This window comes from Gavialis gangeticus, unplaced genomic scaffold (genome assembly GCF_001723915.1).
Source record: "Gavialis gangeticus isolate Ggan-Ray unplaced genomic scaffold, GavGan_comp1, whole genome shotgun sequence".
NCBI classification, from domain to species: Eukaryota; Metazoa; Chordata; order Crocodylia; family Gavialidae; genus Gavialis; species Gavialis gangeticus.
Genome location: NW_017729032.1, coordinates 7108708 through 7119498, shown reverse-complemented (window position 1 = coordinate 7119498; position 10791 = coordinate 7108708).

Sequence of the window (10791 nt, the reverse complement as noted above, 5' to 3'; positions counted from 1 at the left end):
GGGAGTGGGGTCAACGATGGGGTGTCCAAGGGGGCTGAAGTGTTCTGCCACAGGCTTTTGAGTCTTGTGTGCTGAAGTGAACTTGGGTTCATGAAAGCATGTCTGCATTGCCTTCAGAATGTCTTGCCACCTTAAAGCTCATTACCATGCATAGGGTCTCACCTTTCTTCCTATTACAGCATGGCATTCGAACTTCTTAAATCCATATACCCCCCGCCCGGCTGATACAGACCGCACGACCAACTCCATGTTTTAGATTGCATCAACATATATCAACCATGTACCAGTTAGCTACCAAGCTCAGGGCCTTATATTCTCTTCCAACTATACAAGGCCATGTAAATAACTTTGATTTGTAATATTCACAAACAAAGTTTGGAAAAGGAAGTTACCCAGAAACGGTTACCCAGTGTAATATCTACTAATATCTCATGCACGCACACACACAAAAAAAACCCTTTTCTTTTCAAAAGGCTAAATGGATGTGTTGTGTGCAACATTCCTTTCTTCCTGATTTGTGTCATAACTGCTATATTGTAGGATCTGATAGGAAAGGAGTGAGGGAATTCAACCTCAGTGGGAAAGGAAACATTGTTTCTTTGCCATTAAAGGGCGAGGGGCATTTTTCTAGCCATTTATAGGAGGTGATAGTAGAAAGATATAGAGAAATTCTATGAGAAGACTGGACCCCCTTCCTTCCACCACCACTACCAAAAGCAAGAAGGAATAATACCTAGAAATAAGCTTTTTTCTTTTGGAGCATGGCACTGAGGGCTAATTTTTTATCTCTGCTGGAGCCTTTTAGTAGAATTACCTTATCTCTAATGGCAGCTGTCATTTTACCTAAACCCTTGTCCTCATTGCTTTGTATTTTCTGCATTTCCATTTGTGTTGCTCTTTTCATTATGCATCCCCAAAGGGCTACAAGTATTTGAAAAAAAAGAAAAGAAAAAGAAGGGGTGGGAGAAGAAGTCTTTTAACCTTTGTGTAACTTCTTCAGCTTTGTGTGTTGTTTGGAATTAACTAATTGCGCAGGGACAGCATGGGCAGTGAAGCTGGCCTGTATCGTTTCAGTCAAACCCCAGTCTTACTGATAGTTAAAAGGTATTTTTGTAAGACTACAATACCTAGGAAACAGGATTATCAGATAGATCATGTAAACAAAGTGAGAATCTATTTATCCAGGTTTTTTCCCCCCCTGTACATTATAGTCTGCTCAGACTTCTGGGTTTTACACTGATTTCTTTGCATCCATCTCAGTGGATTTTTGGTGTCTGTATCATGATAAGCTTTGCTCCTGGCACAAGTGCAAATGACAATTTTTTTGTAGGGTGATAGAGTTCTTGCTCGGTTCCCTCATCTCAACAATGCCCCAATGCATAAGATGGGGAAAGCGCGCGCGTGCGCGCACACACACACACACACACACACACACACACACACACACACGTATATATATGTGTATATGTATATATATGAATATATATATGTGTGTGCATGTGTGTATACTACCCAATTGCCCATCAAGAATGATGGTGGGGCAGGGGCTGGGATGGAGTGCCACACCTTACACCCCATGCTGCCACTGTTCTGCCTCTTGCAGGGAGCGGGGTGAGGGAGCCAAGGCCAGTGCTCCCACCCCCCGTCCGGTCCTCGGCGCAGCTTCAGAATCATGGCGGTGCTCCCCCATGCTTGGAGCACTCTGATGGCTCCTGGAAACAGACAAATCAGAGCATGAATAAAGCATTACGGACAGACAGACAGACGTAGGCTTTTATAATATTAGAAATGTATATAACTCTTTAGGCAGCAAATATCAAATATGGTTTTCCCTATGTTTGTACAGTATCCAGCACAGTCCAAATCTGATTAGGGTCTCTGGACTATGCTTATGTGAATAATACTTACTCTGTCTCTCTCCCTCTCTCTCTCTCTCTCATTCAGAAAGTTATCTCTGCTGGGAAGTGCTCTATCATCTCATTTCCTGCATAGGGATATATGAAGCATATGTCTAAGTGATTCTCTGAGGTAGGCTCATAGGTAGGGCCCTACTGAATTCATGGTGGAAGTGGGTGGTGCAAAAGCTTTTTCAATCTTTCAGGTTGCCCCGCACACGCCCCCTCCCAACCCTCTTGCTGATTGGCTGAGGGGCCTCCAATGACCCTGCTGCTTGCTGCTAACTGGCCAGGAGGAAAAAGCAGCGCCATATCTAAAACCATGCTTTTCACCTCCCTGCCAATTGGGAGCGAGGGGCAGGACCCCTACACTAATTGGCAAGGGGGTATATGTGGGGGAACCTGCAAGATTAAAGGAGCTGCTGTGCAGCCCACTTCCACTGTGAATTTGAGAGAGCCCTACTCATAGGGCTTAGCCCCGTTCCCACTGGAATCAATGACGAAACTCCAATTAAATTCAGTAAGGCACAATCCTGCCAGAAGCCAGCTAGTTTACACTCACTGGGCATGCCTGCATGTGAAATCAGTGTGCCTGAATAAACTCCAGCACAGTTTGCACAGGAGTTTATTGCTTTTTATTACAGCTTTTACACATGTGCCTGGGACGGCAGCACATTGAGCCAGGGCAGCACAGTCCCACCTGGTAGGTAGCCCAGGGGTCAGCCTGCCAGCCTGGAGCTGCTCTATCCTGGCTCAAAATGCCAGTAGGAATTGGCTGGGGCATGAAGGTGGCACAGTGTGGGTCTAGCCAGCAGACAGCCTTCACACTGTAGCATACTTGTGCCCCAGCCAGTCCTAGTCACTTGTCTACACGTGCATTGCAGTGGAGTAAATAACTGCCGTAGGATAATATTTGTGTTGGTCAGTATTAACCTACAGCAGAGTTAATTAGTTTGCTGCAGCCTAAAAGCACTGCATATGCAGATGGAGACACTTTGCTGCGGAGCTAATTAGTCAATTGCACAGTAAAGCGCATGTGTAGATGTCCCCATTGTCAGCTTAGGCTATAACATACTACTCTTGAGGGAATTTGCCTTTCAGTTCAGTGGGACCTGGTTTCGGTCCTTTGAGATCTAATTACCAAATGTGGCAATTGAAATGTGGATGTTGAGTTTTTAAAATCCAGAAGCGGTGACTTTTAAGTGGAGGATGAGGTGGTATCTTTCTGCATGCCTGCATTTTTCTGTACAATGAAAAAGACATAATAAGGCTGTATGGGAGGTGGGAATGGAAAGTGGAAAGGGATTTCACTTTTAATACAGAGTGTCAAACATACTTTTTGAAATGGTACTAACAATGGCTTTATTTAACATTGTCTACCACCTAAATTGGTACCGTTTCAGGGTTCCTCTGTTGCTGAGAGAACCATTTTCAGTTTGTGTTAGGCACATGGGAGATGGGGAAGGAAATCAATAGAGCTCTAATGCTGAAGCTAGGCAGAAGGAAATTCACTTCCTTCATTTTGAACCATTTGGACATTGCAGGTTTGGAAGTTCAACTCAGACTTGGTGTTGGGTTGACGTTGAGCTGAGGAGAACTGGTATGGGGGGGGGGGAGAAGGAAATTAATCCCGTGAAAGGCAAGGTGTAAATGGAATAGAAAAATAGTGTAAAAGGGCTGTAAAAAACCCCAAACAAACAAAAAAAGAGCAGAGGAGAGAGAGCAATTCAAATGGGAACTCTGTGTGTGTGTGTGTGTGTGTGTGTGTGTGTGTGTGTGTGTGTGTGAGTGAGTGTGTGTGCAAGCATGTGCATGCACACAGGCGCAGTTGTGCAGACACAGCACTTAGACAATGGCAGATTGCTCTTTATCTAAAACTGGAGTTCCCAAATGTGGTCTGCAAGCCACATGCAGCCTGTGAGCCCTTTCCATGCAGCCCCACCCAGGACTGAGCCTTCAAAAAGATCAGTCAGAGCAAACTCTGGGGATCTCCAATCTAAAATATAAAAGAATTTCCCTTTATGTGTGTTTAAATTACAGAGAAGAAAGATTTCTGATTGCAAAAAAAAGAAACATGGTGTTGGGGGAGGTAGGGAGGTTCACAAATGCACAAATTCTTATGTAAATGTTATTTTTACCCTTCAAGGTTTTTTCTCCGTACTCTAAGTACCTAGTTTACACTGAATAGTTTAATACTGTACAGCTTGAAACTATTCATTAGCATAGAGGTGGGCACAAAATGGTATTTTTCATAATTTTTTGAAGGAAACAAATTGATATTTTTCAGTTATTTATTCATCTTTTTCTGTTTTTTTGCTACCAAAACTTGGGGGGGGGGGGCAGGAGGGGATGAGATTTAAAAATTGCTTTGATTGATTAATTTACTTTACTTTACTTTAATTTACTTTTATTAGGAATTTGAAAACTTTTGCCTGAAAGCATTTTTATGAAAATATTTCTTTTTATTTTATTTTAATCCAAAACAATTTTTAAACAAAAAAAATCCTGGGAGATCAGTTTAACAGGGGTTGTGCGATAGAGTGATAACAATGTAAACATAGTAGTTTGTTGGATCTTGCAAAAACTTGAAGAGCATATCCCTTCAACCCCAAATGCCTTAAACGCTTTATATTTTTTTTTAAGAAAAGGTCCCCAGAGAATTCCATAAGAAAATAACAAGTAACTATGAACATCCTGGTTGGTCTGTTCTCAAGCTTTGCAAATATCTGGCTCACCAGATGTAAACACTACCAGCTTTCAGGCTTCCTGTTGCCTTGAGACTAGCAGGCAGACAGTTGCAAGATTATTAGCTTTTCCACTAGCTTTAGGGGAGGTTATTTTGCCAGAGTTGGAAACTTCAGCCAACAGCTCCCAGCAGCTCCTGCCAATACGGCTCAGATATGTGCCTATGTGAACAGCAATTATATAATGTCTCAAGTAGAGAAGTTTTCAAACTGCGATCTCTGGATCTCTTGCTAACCAAGTGAGGAAATGTCTGTCCAAATTCAAGCTACGATGCTTCCTGTGCCTTCCAACCCCATCCTAGGGCTCTGTCTTAGTTTCTAGAAGAGTTTTTGATCACCTTTCTTCAAAATACATTTTTTTGGTAAATAATAATCAATATGTCAGAAATGAAATAAGCACTGTGCAGCCATTTTTGAGCCTTGCTAATGTGTTCCTTCGCAAATGCAACCATGCCAGTGACTCACTGGGGTTGGAGGTGAAGGTGGAATCCCAGCTGCAGCGAGGGGGTCTTTAGCAGACAGAAAAATGTCCATTGGGTAACTAGTCTGTTCTAGGGATATAATTATAGCCAGATCTGAGGGTTAGAAACAATATCTTGAAATGAGAGCTTTGAGGAGCTCAATCTGTTTAGCTTTCCGATGACCAGCAGAAGAGCTTTCTTGACTACAATGTAGAAATACATTCAAGTGGGGAAAAATATCAAGCATAAATGGGCTGCTTGACCTAGAGGAGAAAGGTGTAATAAGAAACAGTGGTTGAAAGTTGACACCCAGATAAATACAGGTCTCACTGTTTTCTCAACGAGAGGGACTAACTATTGGGACAAACTTCTAAGGGAATGTAAGGGATTCTCCATCTCCTGATGTTTTCAGATTAAGACTGGATGTGTTGATAAAAGATGCATGTACTGAGCTCAGTGCAGTGAGAACTACCATATTTACTCAAATACAAGATGAGTTTCCTTCCCCCCGACCTCCAGTTGGTGTGGGGAAAAAAGCCCCTTGGCTTATAATCACATACAAGGAAATCTTACTTTAAAAATATTGTCTGTCACAAAACAGCTGCCAAAAGCAGTAGGTGCTCAGCAGTAGAAACCAACTATGAAGTTGATTAAATGAAGCCAATACTGCATACCTATAACATATGTGACCCACATTAGGCAAACATGTTTATAGAAACCTACCACAATGATAGTTCAGTGCAGTCCATCTCAGTAAAATATATATGGTAGTGTCCATTAAGTACAGGTCCCCCTCAGCACCAAATCTTTTCGAAGTCATGGTGAGTCACTACATTGCATACATTTTTACTTCCTTTTCACTCCCACAACTGAGCGGTGCCTTTCTTTCCCATTTCCAGTGACTCCTCCTTCTTCACTAGCCTTAAATGTCTGGCAAGCATTACCAAACAGGGCCCTACAATGTTGTCCAGAATCCCTCTGTCGTCCTCTCTGTCAACCTGGTACATATGATTAGTGGGGCTCTGTCCTCCAAGCTGGACTAGTTTGCTCCATGCCTCATCTGCATATAAATTTTGGAGAGTCCCAGGACACATGACAAGAACATCTGGTTGCAGTCATGAGTGTGCTAGCACATGGATTCTTTGTGGGGGATATCTGCAGTACACACGCATACTAAGCCATGCTGGGCTGTGGGATCACCATTCCATGAAGTGCTACTGACTCTGGTGAGGCCCAGCCCAGTGAGCAATGTGGTAAATCATAAGCCTTTAGCTTTGGGCTAATATTATGCATAATTTGTACTGCATATAAATAGGAGCCAAAGTGCTGCTCAAGTGTGTTTATGGAACACCTGTGCTAAAACTTGCAGCAGTTTCAAAAAAGTTAACGTGGATCAATTTTGGCTGAACTAAGCGCATGGATACTATATGGAAATTGCTTTAGCCATATTTAATTTCAAGGTTATTGTTTTCAAATTTCTCCTCGCTTCCATTTGCAGGGTGAACAGGGCCTGACAGTAAGGAGAGAGGAAAGGGGCTGCCAAGAGGAACAGTTTGAGGGAAGCAGAGAGCAAAGGGACTACCTGACCCCCCAGATTTTTTTTCCCCTGATGTAGCAGTAGGAAGGAGACCTATTCAAGGCAAACTTCCAGTAATTCCATTCTATACCTGGAAAATTATAACAAATGTATACATTTTCCATATATAGAATCTAATTACTAGGGTGGGGGTCATCTTATAATCAGGTTATCTTCTATTCAAGTCAATACAGTAGGTAAAATTCCATGGTCCATATTATACAGACCAACTTAGATGATATTAATAGCACTTTATGGCCTTAAAACATATAGAAATAAATGTATGAATAAAATCAGTTTAAGATCTGTTTTTCCTTACAACAGAGCAGTAACAACTTACCAGTTAAAAAGGCCTGGGACCAATTAGACCACTGCTGTAGAAGAGTATTAAGACATTTGTACTATAAAGACCTCCATGAGGGAAGAGAAAATAAACAATATCTGTCTCTTGTGGAGGCATTTAACCAGGTAGCCTAACCCTTTGTGTTGCTGGGAGTTTATTTTAACTTCTCTTTCATGCTGCCCTCCTGTCATTTGTCATTGTAAGGCTAGGATTTCTGAAGGAGAAATATGGGACTAGACTTCAGGAGGTTGAGGGAGATAAAGGGGACTCTCTTTTAAGAAGCGTTGCACGCAATGAGCGTGTTTGGAAACCAAACTAAAACTACAGTAAGCTGTCTGAAATCCATGGCGAGTGCATAAGGAGCTTCTTGCTTAGTTTCCACCCCTGATGAGTAAGAAGAAAGGGACCACAAGCTGTACGTTGTCTTTCTCTGCCTAGCATTGTAATGGCTGTATCGTGACAGTGCATTGTGCAATGCAGCTTGCTTTGGATTTGCTGAATTTTGCAGCCTGACTCATGAGTAGAGAGAGACTGTGGGAGATTTGCCGCAATGAATCTGGGATTGTGGTCTCTGTTAATATGGGTACGGAGAGTGATTCATTCTTTTCTAGCTGTGCCTAGGTTTAGGGTAAAGATCAGTCTTCTCTAGGACGTTGCTTGTTAGCTAATCTTTCCCCTTTATGGACTTAACTGGCAGCAGTATGAAAATGCTGCTTGGTGCCTGCCTATCCATTGCCTCATCCAGTCATGTAACGACCACAAAGACAGATGGGATCAGTTCATGGAAGAAGAGTACTTGGTGGAAGTTGATTCCAAACAAGACAGAGATAATGCTGATGGGCAGAAGAAGGCCCATTGAGGAATATTCTGCTATGGTACAGTTGTTCTTTGGTTGCGGATGATTCAGTTTAAGAGCGATCATAGATTCCAGCATCCGGTAAACTTTTCCGACTCAGTAAGGCTAGGAGTCTCAATCCCATCCTAGCAGACACTGATTTAACCTTTGCCATAGATGCATTTGTTACCTCCCACCTGGAGTAGCACAAGGCTACATACTTAGACATGAAACCATCAACACTTAGGAAACTCCAGCTACCCTACAGGATGCTGCACGGTATCCTCAGCAGCACAGGCTATTACAGCACGGTATCCTCAGCAGCACAGGCTATCACAGCACATCAAACTCCTATTCCTTACACCAACTTCCCAGACAATGTTGAGATGAGTCAGGTGTCAGTCCTTTCACTTCAAAGATAATGGCCCAACAAAACCAACAGTTAAAGCTCTGCAATGATTATGCCTGACAGCTCCACTCTTCGAGCTCATTGGAAGCTGCTGGCAAAGCATATCTGTCTAGGTGGAGCTTTTTAAGGGGCAGGAACAAGCTCCGACAGGACAAGTAAGTAGGATCCTTTCTAACCTGAGGTCGAACTAAACGTAATGTCTGTACATACTCCAAATGCAAAGGACACTTTGACTTGTCTTCTCTAATATAAAGACATAGTATCATATACATTCAAGTGCCATACTGAAACAAAACACTCAATTCTTCAAATATTTCTGTGCTGGGGAAAGGATGAGAGAGAGAGAACAAGCCACATTTTATAGTATGTTAGTCACATTGCTTCATGGCCTCCTGAAAGGTGCTCAGATCTTATAGCAATAAGCCTACTATAAGAACCTATGTAGGACTGAATAGAATTTGTAAATAATAAATCTTCTTCAAAGTGGATGTGTTATCTTTGCTCTACATGCACACAAAAATATTTGCATTCTGAGCCAAGAGAAGCCAAAAAAGAATAATAGCTATTTTATCCTGATACCCCTGCACTATTGGATCATAGAAACTGCAGCCTGCCTAATAAAGTGTTATTTAAAAATTAAAAGTTAGGAATATGTTTACCAATAAAGGCAGTCATGATTTGTAAAGTCATTTAAAGGTTATTCAAAGGAGGCCAGCTGCCTGTGAAATTGCTCATAAATCTCGAGGGCTTCACAGATTTTATCACAAATCGTTACTCACCTTAAAAATTCCATATGAATATTTGTAATCTGTCCTTAATCCTGTTGTTTAAAGCCTTTTGTCATCCATCCTGGAAGCTAAAGCAAGACCTTGTGACGTAAGTGAACAATCCTTCTCATCACACCAAAAGCACACGAGCAAACAGTGCAGAAAACTGATAGGACCTGGCAAGTATGACAGGAAGGGACCTTATAAAGCAGCAAGCACGTTCCCTACCTGCAGGAAACTGGATCAGATAGCCTCTTTCATGTAGATTGATCAAACCAAAAATATTAATCATAAAGATTTTGAGAATAGTTAGAAATAACAATAGTATTAAGAAAATGGGACTTACCTCACTGAAAGAGGGGAATAATTGCTCACGTGGCTTTTATAGCACCTATTTTTACTTTTTAGAGTTTGAAGGTCCAGCAATTAGAAACACAGGAATTTTAGAAATCTTAGAACTTTTATTTTTATTAATTGAATATTTGTTAGGTGTTTTAAACAGGTAAGGGATATATAAATGCTAAGTATTATTATTTCTTTTGGCAGAGATAAATCTGATTTTCACTTATAATGATGAGGACCATAGCTCATCATCCTAGCTGATTACAGAAGTTACAAAAACAGATTGCCCATAACCAATGTGCACTTTTCTCTCCCATTCTGGAAATTATATTGCTCACAGCTTGACTCCTTTGAGAGTAGAAATATAATGGTTTTAGTGTGGCTGAGAGAGAATATCAACTAAGTCTTACAGTTGTTCCAAAGATTTCTGCTTAGGTGTATAATAGAGCTGGTCAAATGAGTTTGAAACATGTGAGAACTTCTGCACATCCTTAGAGCTGAACTGAATATTTGAAGTTTGAAAGTTTTAGATACGAAATGTTGACTCATATAGGTTACTTACTTCTACATGTGTACTTGCTTTCTGAATTTAATATCATGCTAATTTCCGGAGATGATCATTTAGGACCTTTCACAGACAGAAAAATATCATTTTTTAGATGTTTTTACTTGTTTATACACATTTATCATGTAATGATGGTAGTATACAATAAAGTGGTTGAGCATGAGGGAATGTGAATCTATAAGAACTGTTGCCCCTAGTTTGAAATGACCTGTTTGAGAGATTTCAAAATGGTAGAGGCATCTGCTAAAGATGACCATGTTTTATCTGAGCTTCATCTCCTACTTTGCTTATTCCAAAATCAAGCATCCTTGACCAAGAACATTTCCACTTCAGCTCTTGTGTGAATAGAAATTCCATTATGCATGGCACCTGTTTCCCTTTAGCTGTTATTTATTAGACGGGATTATGTTAGTTTGACTTCCTGAAAATAAATTGCAAATGCAAAGTGATGGAACTAACTGTGAGCAAGAGGCAAAGGGTTATTTTTTTAGAAATCAAAAGACCAAGTTCAATCTGTGGACACTGTAAAAAACACTAGCAGAACCTGTCTCTCTTTCTTTTATATATATGATATATTGATATCTATATCTATATATCTATATATATATATATATATATATATATATATTTATATCAAGCCACCTATGACTAGCTTCTGAAAACTCATATTATCTAGATATAGATATAAGAAAGAGAGATAGGTCCTGCCAGTATTTTTCAGAGTTCAGAGGTTTGTGCTTTTGGAGAAGCAGATCCTATATTAAGGTGTTTCAAGGTTTACTCCTACAAATCAAGCCACCCAAGATTGTTATTGGCTTCTGAAAACACTGTACTGTACTTTACCTAGGAATTAT